Here is a 6,182-nt window from a genome sequence, read left to right as displayed (position 1 = left end):
CCTTTTCTAGCCTCCACAGGCAACCCTATGCAGGCAAATATTCACACATAATTTAATAAAGACACACCCCCCCACACACACACACGTTTACAATTTAAATTATTTTCTGGCCTTATTTTTTTTGACTAGGACAAAGAGGGTAAAATTATTCAATCTACTTCATATTTCTGAAGGGGAACAACATTTTGCCTTCTTGATAGGAGACAAACCCCTCCAGATTTAGAGGCATGTAAATCCAAGTTGACAAAAGTGTCCATCATATAAACTAATGTGCCTTTTGAATTGTCTTTTACTTTTCCATAATGGGTGTTGCTTACAATTATGTTGCAGATTTGGTTTTTACCACAGTCTTCTTTGATGCTCTGAGCTGCTTTGATTTTAATTTCTGCTCCTCTCTCAATTACCTTCTAACCCTACATTGTTATTCTATCTTATCATTCATTTTATAACATCCATGTTCCATAAATTTGAAGAAGATAACAACAATTGCTGCTTAAAGTGTACTTCTTTTCCTTATAGTCACTCTATTGAAAAACATAGACTTTTGCCTTTAATTGTTGTTTTGTTTCTTTGATACAAGCTTTTTCCTTGAGTATAATAATACTGTTTTACTCTTTTAAATTTATCCTTTCCAAGTAAGATAATAGAAAATTTGTGGGGGTGCTTTGTAAATGAATATGAGGATGATCCCTATTGTCTATATTTTGATGTCTTCTACATTTGAAAAATGAGTGCTTATTCAGCAACTAAATCTTGCACAGGCAACCACTGTGGAGAGTCCAGTGGAAGTATTCCAGGACTCCTGATGGATGTCAGATCCCCTTGGACTCATACACCTGACATTTTTAACTAGTATATTATCTTAAACCCAGGTTGTTGGGGTATTTTCTTTCATCCTCTACCTCTTATGTCAGAAAGAACGAAGAATATCATATTGGAACAAGGTCACTTGATTCTATTTCACGATGTGACTAAGAAACGTGGAATCTCCTAGTCGTATTCCTGATTTGATTATAAAGGAGAACATTTTGTTTTATTTCTCTAGTTACATATAGTACATTTCAGTGTAGATGCCTATTCCTCTACCATGCAAGGAAAGGTCCCTATAAATCTACGTGATACAAATACAAGTGCTATTGAGTGGTCACCCTGGTTACACATTTCCACTGTGGAAAAGTCTCCGGAATCTACATGTCCCATATTTAAGTTTTTTGATTCACCAATCTGAGTAATACATGTTCATGAGTCTGAACTTATTTTATCCCGGAGTTGTTTAGCTTATCTCTGCAAGACCAAGTTGCCTTCATATGAACTATGTATGTATTCTTTTTTTAATTCTCAATATTATGTTCTGTTGCTCTGTAATACTAGGCAGAAATTCCATGTATGTAATTTTTTTCTTGCTTCAGAAATGGGAGAATCAGAACACACGTATGTACAGGGATACAGGATGACGGAGTACAATTTATGGCTTTCATTTCCTCCTTCCATTGTGTATGTCCCAAGGACCAAACCAAGGTTAACAGCCTTGGCAACAATTATCTTTACCCAATGAGGTATTTCACTCTTCCTAGTATATTTCATAATTTATTGTTGCAAGCCCAATTGCTACCCCATGCAAAAAAAAGGAATGTTTTCTTGCTGGTGTGTGCTATAATCTAAAGCATTTCATTAGATTAAGTCATTGTCCTCTTTAATACCCTAGTATGATACATATAATATCTGTGGGCATGCAGAAACATATATACACACATAATTTCACTGACATACACTGTTTGTGCCCAATGCCCGCACTGACACGGTACCGAGAATCAGGCGAAAGCCTGCGGGATTAAAGAAACACACACACACACACACACACACACACACACACACACACACACACACAGGTTATTGATAGCCATTCTTTTGTAAAATTTTTAATGGTATCACTTCAATACACAAGCTTAGATATATACATCCACAAACTCTCACCTACAAACTATATAGGAAGGTTTTTCATCAATGTGATATAAAACTAGAGATAACTTGGAAGAAGAAATCTTAACTGAGAAAAAATTCTTCATAAGATTGTCCTATGAAAATCCTGTGGGCACTTTCTTGATCAATAATTTTGTTGGAGGTCCCAGCTCCCTGTAGGTTGTCCCACTCCTGGGTTTATTGTTCTAGCTTTTATAAAAACACAGGCTGAGCAAGCCATAAATACAGACCAATAAACAATCTTCTTCCCATGTCACTCTAACATTTTCTGCCTGCTTAATCACTGGGATATCTTCCCACCCTACCTGATGGTGAAAGACCCTCAGAGAGAATTTTCCTTTGGGAAGGAGATCCTCAAGCCCAACGACCAGGCCGAGTCCACTCGGATGCAATCAGCAAGAGGTTTTATTGGAAAAACACAGGTACCTGCGGGCACACAGTCTCTTCGGAGGACTTGCACGCCCAGCAGCTCCAGCATGGGGCTTTTATAGGGTTTGGGGAAGCAGAAGCGGGTGTACAGAAGCAGATGCATGGTTACAGGGACTTGATTGGTGGATTCAAATGAGGCGCAGATGCAGGGTTTCGCAGCAAAGGAGTCCGGAATGTCAGGGGCTAGGGGCTTATCCCTTCCTGCCAGATGGCCTATGAGTCAGTTCCGATACCTCGGGCTGGTTCTGCATTCCTTCTTCCTTATCTTTGTGGTCTGTCAGTTTTAACGGCGGGGCAGGCCCCACAGGGCCTGGGCATGCCTGGACCTGCCCAATCCTGTTTCAGTTCTGAGTCTGTGAATTTTGAAACTTACTCTTTTAACTTCATATTTTTAAACCTTAAATCTGTATAATTTTCTTTTCAATGCAACTAGGATTTGTTTTAGTGACTTTGTGTTTTGGACTGATGTCTGCTAATGGGATCATAAAATAAGACTTAAGTTGAATCTTTCAACCTTCTAGAAAATGTGGAAAATAATTTTATTCTAATACCCTCATCTTTGAGACACAGGACATCATATATGAAAGGACAGAAAGATTCTGCCATAAATATAGGCATCCTGAAAGGTTAATTCTTTACAACCAATAGGTCCAGGTAAGAACTAGGTAGATAAATATTAGCAAAATTATTGTATGTTGTAAGGTTAGTTTATATAAGGAAGTAGCCATGTTTGAAGTGTCATATAATTGAGGGCCAGATAAAGTAGTAATTCAAAGAAAAAAGTGACAGAATGTATCACAGATAAAATGTGCCCAATTCACATGAGAACAGCTTAGGAATAAGGGAATGCACAAGAGTAGGAAAAGAGAGACAAAAATAAACAAAAGAAAGACAGAGAGAAGTAGAGTAAGAAAGAGAATTTGTGGTGTGTGGCATGTGTTTACAGAAGTTTTCTGGACATGTTTTTACAGATTCAGGTTCTGAGAGAACAACTATTCACTGGGGAAAACAGAAAAAGCTGGAGAATTAGAAGGATCCAGAAGATTGTAGCACATTGTCCAAGTTAATGTGAGTCCAAGCAGAACATCTCATGAAGATGGCAAGAGAAACCATATTGAATCAGTCAGCTTGGAAGGTTGGATTAAATGGAGGCTAGAAGCTCCTAGTATTAGGTCTATAAATAGTAGAACAGAGGGAAAAAATACTCTGGCCTCAGCCTAAAGGACGTATTTGCATAGCTTGGGTAAGACTCTTATCTCATCACTTTATCTAAGAAAAGAAAAGTGACATTCACTTAGAAAGACATACAGACAGACATACAGACAGACAGACAGACACACACACACACAGAGACACACAAACACACAAACATACAAACATAGAGTGGTGTGGGGAGGGAGGGAAGAAGAGAGGGAGGGAAGAAGGGAGAATGCTTGCAGTCAACCATTGAACTCAGAACAAGGTTCCAAAGAGAGGAGTTACAGAAAGAACTGAAGTAGTTGAAGGGGTTTGCCACCCCATAAGAAGAACAATATCAACCAACCAAACCCCTGCCCTCGATATTCCATGGACTAAACAACCATCCCAAGAATACACAAGGATGAGCCTATGGCTCCATCTGCATATGAAGCAGAGGATGTCCTTTTCAGGCACCAATGGGAGCAAATGCCCTTGGTCCTGTCAAGGCTTGATGCCCCAGTGTAGGGAACTGTCAGAATGGGCAGCTTGCAAGGAGTGAGTGGGTGACTGAGGAATTTCCCTCATAGAACAGGAGGCATGAGGGGAAATAATAGCTGGTTTCTAGAGGACAAATCAGGAAAGGGGATAATATTTAAAATGTGAATTAAAAAAATCCCCTCCCCCAATGAAAGAAAAAGAAAGAGAAATGGAGAAAGAAAAAGAAAAACAAATGGGGGTACATAACTGAACAGATTCCGACTGGGTTCGTGGTGGCGTTATTTCCATGATAGACAAGCATCTTCTGGGAAACCAAAGTCTTTGGGTTCCGGTGGAGTATGGTTGCAAAGCTGAAACTTAAAGGAATTGACGGAAAGGCACCACCAAGAGTGGAGCCTGCAGCTTAATTTGACTCAACACGGGAATCCTCACCCGGCCTGGACACAGACAGGATTGACAGATTGATAGGTCTTTCTCGATTCCGTGGGTGGTGGTTCATGCCTGTTCTTAGTTGGTGGAGCGATATGTCTGGTTAATTCCGATAAGGAAGAAGACTCTGGCATGCTAACTAGTTACGCGACCCCCTGAGCGGTCGGCGTCCCCCAACTTCTTAGAGGGACAAGTGGTGTTCAGCCACCTGAGATTGAGCAATAACAGGTCTGTGATGCCCTTAGATGTCCGGGGCTGCATTAGCGCCACACTGACTGGCTCAGCGTGTGCCTACCCTATGCAGGCAGGCGCGGGTAACCCATTGAACTGCATTGGTGATGGAGATCGGGGATTGCAATTATTCCTCTTGAACGAGGAATTCCCAGTAAGTGCCACTCATAAGCTTGCGTTGATTAAGTCCCTGCCCTTTGTACACACCACCCTTCGCTACTACCGATTGGATGGTTTAGTGAGGCCTGATCGGCCCATGGCCCTGTCGGAGGGCTGAGAAGAAGGTTGTACTTGACTATCTAGAGGAAGTAAAAGTCATAACCAGGTTTCTGTAGGTGAACTGGCGGAAGGATCATTAATGGAGAAGGCCGAGGGGGTGTCTGGTCCTTTCTTGGGCCTGTGTGAGTCCCTCCTCTCACTGGGAGGTGTGTCCCCGGGTCCCGGTTGCATTCATGGCCTGTGCCGCGGCCGCCAGCCAAGTGAGCATTTAGGGAAAGGCGGGGGTCGTTAAGGAGCGGTGCGGGGAGGGTGTCAGGTCTGGTCCTTCGAGGGACCTCCTCCATTCTCTCTCTCTCCCTTGCTCTTCTGCCTACATCCTTGCCTCCCTGCACCAGCCTCTGCCTCCACCACTGCTGCTTCTGCCGCCAGCACCTCCCTTGCCCGCTGGCCAGCCAAGGCCCTCCGCTTACCCAGGTCATTGTGCCTCTTTCTGGACCGGCTCCGTGATCTCATCTCGTGTGCACTGGGGGGGGGGGGTGGTGGTGGAGGGGGGCGGTACACAGTGGACCGGACCCGCTCACTCTCCTCACAGCACCTACCGCCCCTCCGCCACATCTCTCCCGCTCTGAAGGTGCCAGGGTGTCTCTGTCGCGTGCAGGGGGTCCCTGTGCCACGGGTGGGCTCTCGCAGCCCGCCCAGCCTTTTGGGCCTCACGTGTCAGCCCCGCTCCTGTCTGGGTACCTAGCTGTCCTGTTCCAGCACCGAAGTTTAAAGACCCCCGGGGAGGGGTCGCCCTCCCACCCGTCGGTCGTCCGCAGGAGGGCTTCCCGTTTCCTCCCTCCACCTGGTGCTCCCTGAGACTCAGCGGGCACCCTCCTGCCGCCAGCGCTTCCAGAGGCGGCGGTCGTGGGGCCATGTCCTGGGCACCCTCTGGGTGCCCGTGGGGTCCCGGCCCGAGCGCCCGACTTGCCCACCCATTGACTGGCCGCCGCTGGGTGCTGGGTTCGCGGCGTCCCATGTCCCGTGTGTTCCGCCTTTCTGTTCCCGACCCTGTCTTTTTTTTCTTTTCACATGTATCCTTTAATTTCCCGCTGGCCGGCCTGAGGTGGAGCCGCCTCGCAGTTGGCCCCTCTCTTCCAGTGCAGCAGGGGCGTGCGGGGGAGCTGGTGCTGTTGTTAGCACCCATAGGAGTCCGTTCACACCCCAGATACCGATAA

At 45.0% G+C, this 6,182-nt stretch overlaps 1 pseudogene; it reads left to right on the top strand.

The window, feature by feature from the left end:
• Positions 1 to 4,199: 4,199 nt before the first annotated feature.
• LOC148005596 (18S ribosomal RNA) lies at positions 4,200 to 5,104 on the top strand (annotated as a pseudogene; the record flags this gene model as incomplete).
• Between the last annotated feature and the right edge of the window lie 1,078 nt (positions 5,105 to 6,182).

The sequence above is a fragment of the Rattus norvegicus genome, chromosome 5, assembly GCF_021556685.1.
Source record: "Rattus norvegicus strain SHRSP/BbbUtx chromosome 5, alternate assembly SHRSP_T2T, whole genome shotgun sequence".
NCBI classification, from domain to species: domain Eukaryota; kingdom Metazoa; phylum Chordata; class Mammalia; order Rodentia; family Muridae; genus Rattus; species Rattus norvegicus.
This window is presented reverse-complemented; position numbering and strand designations above follow the sequence as displayed.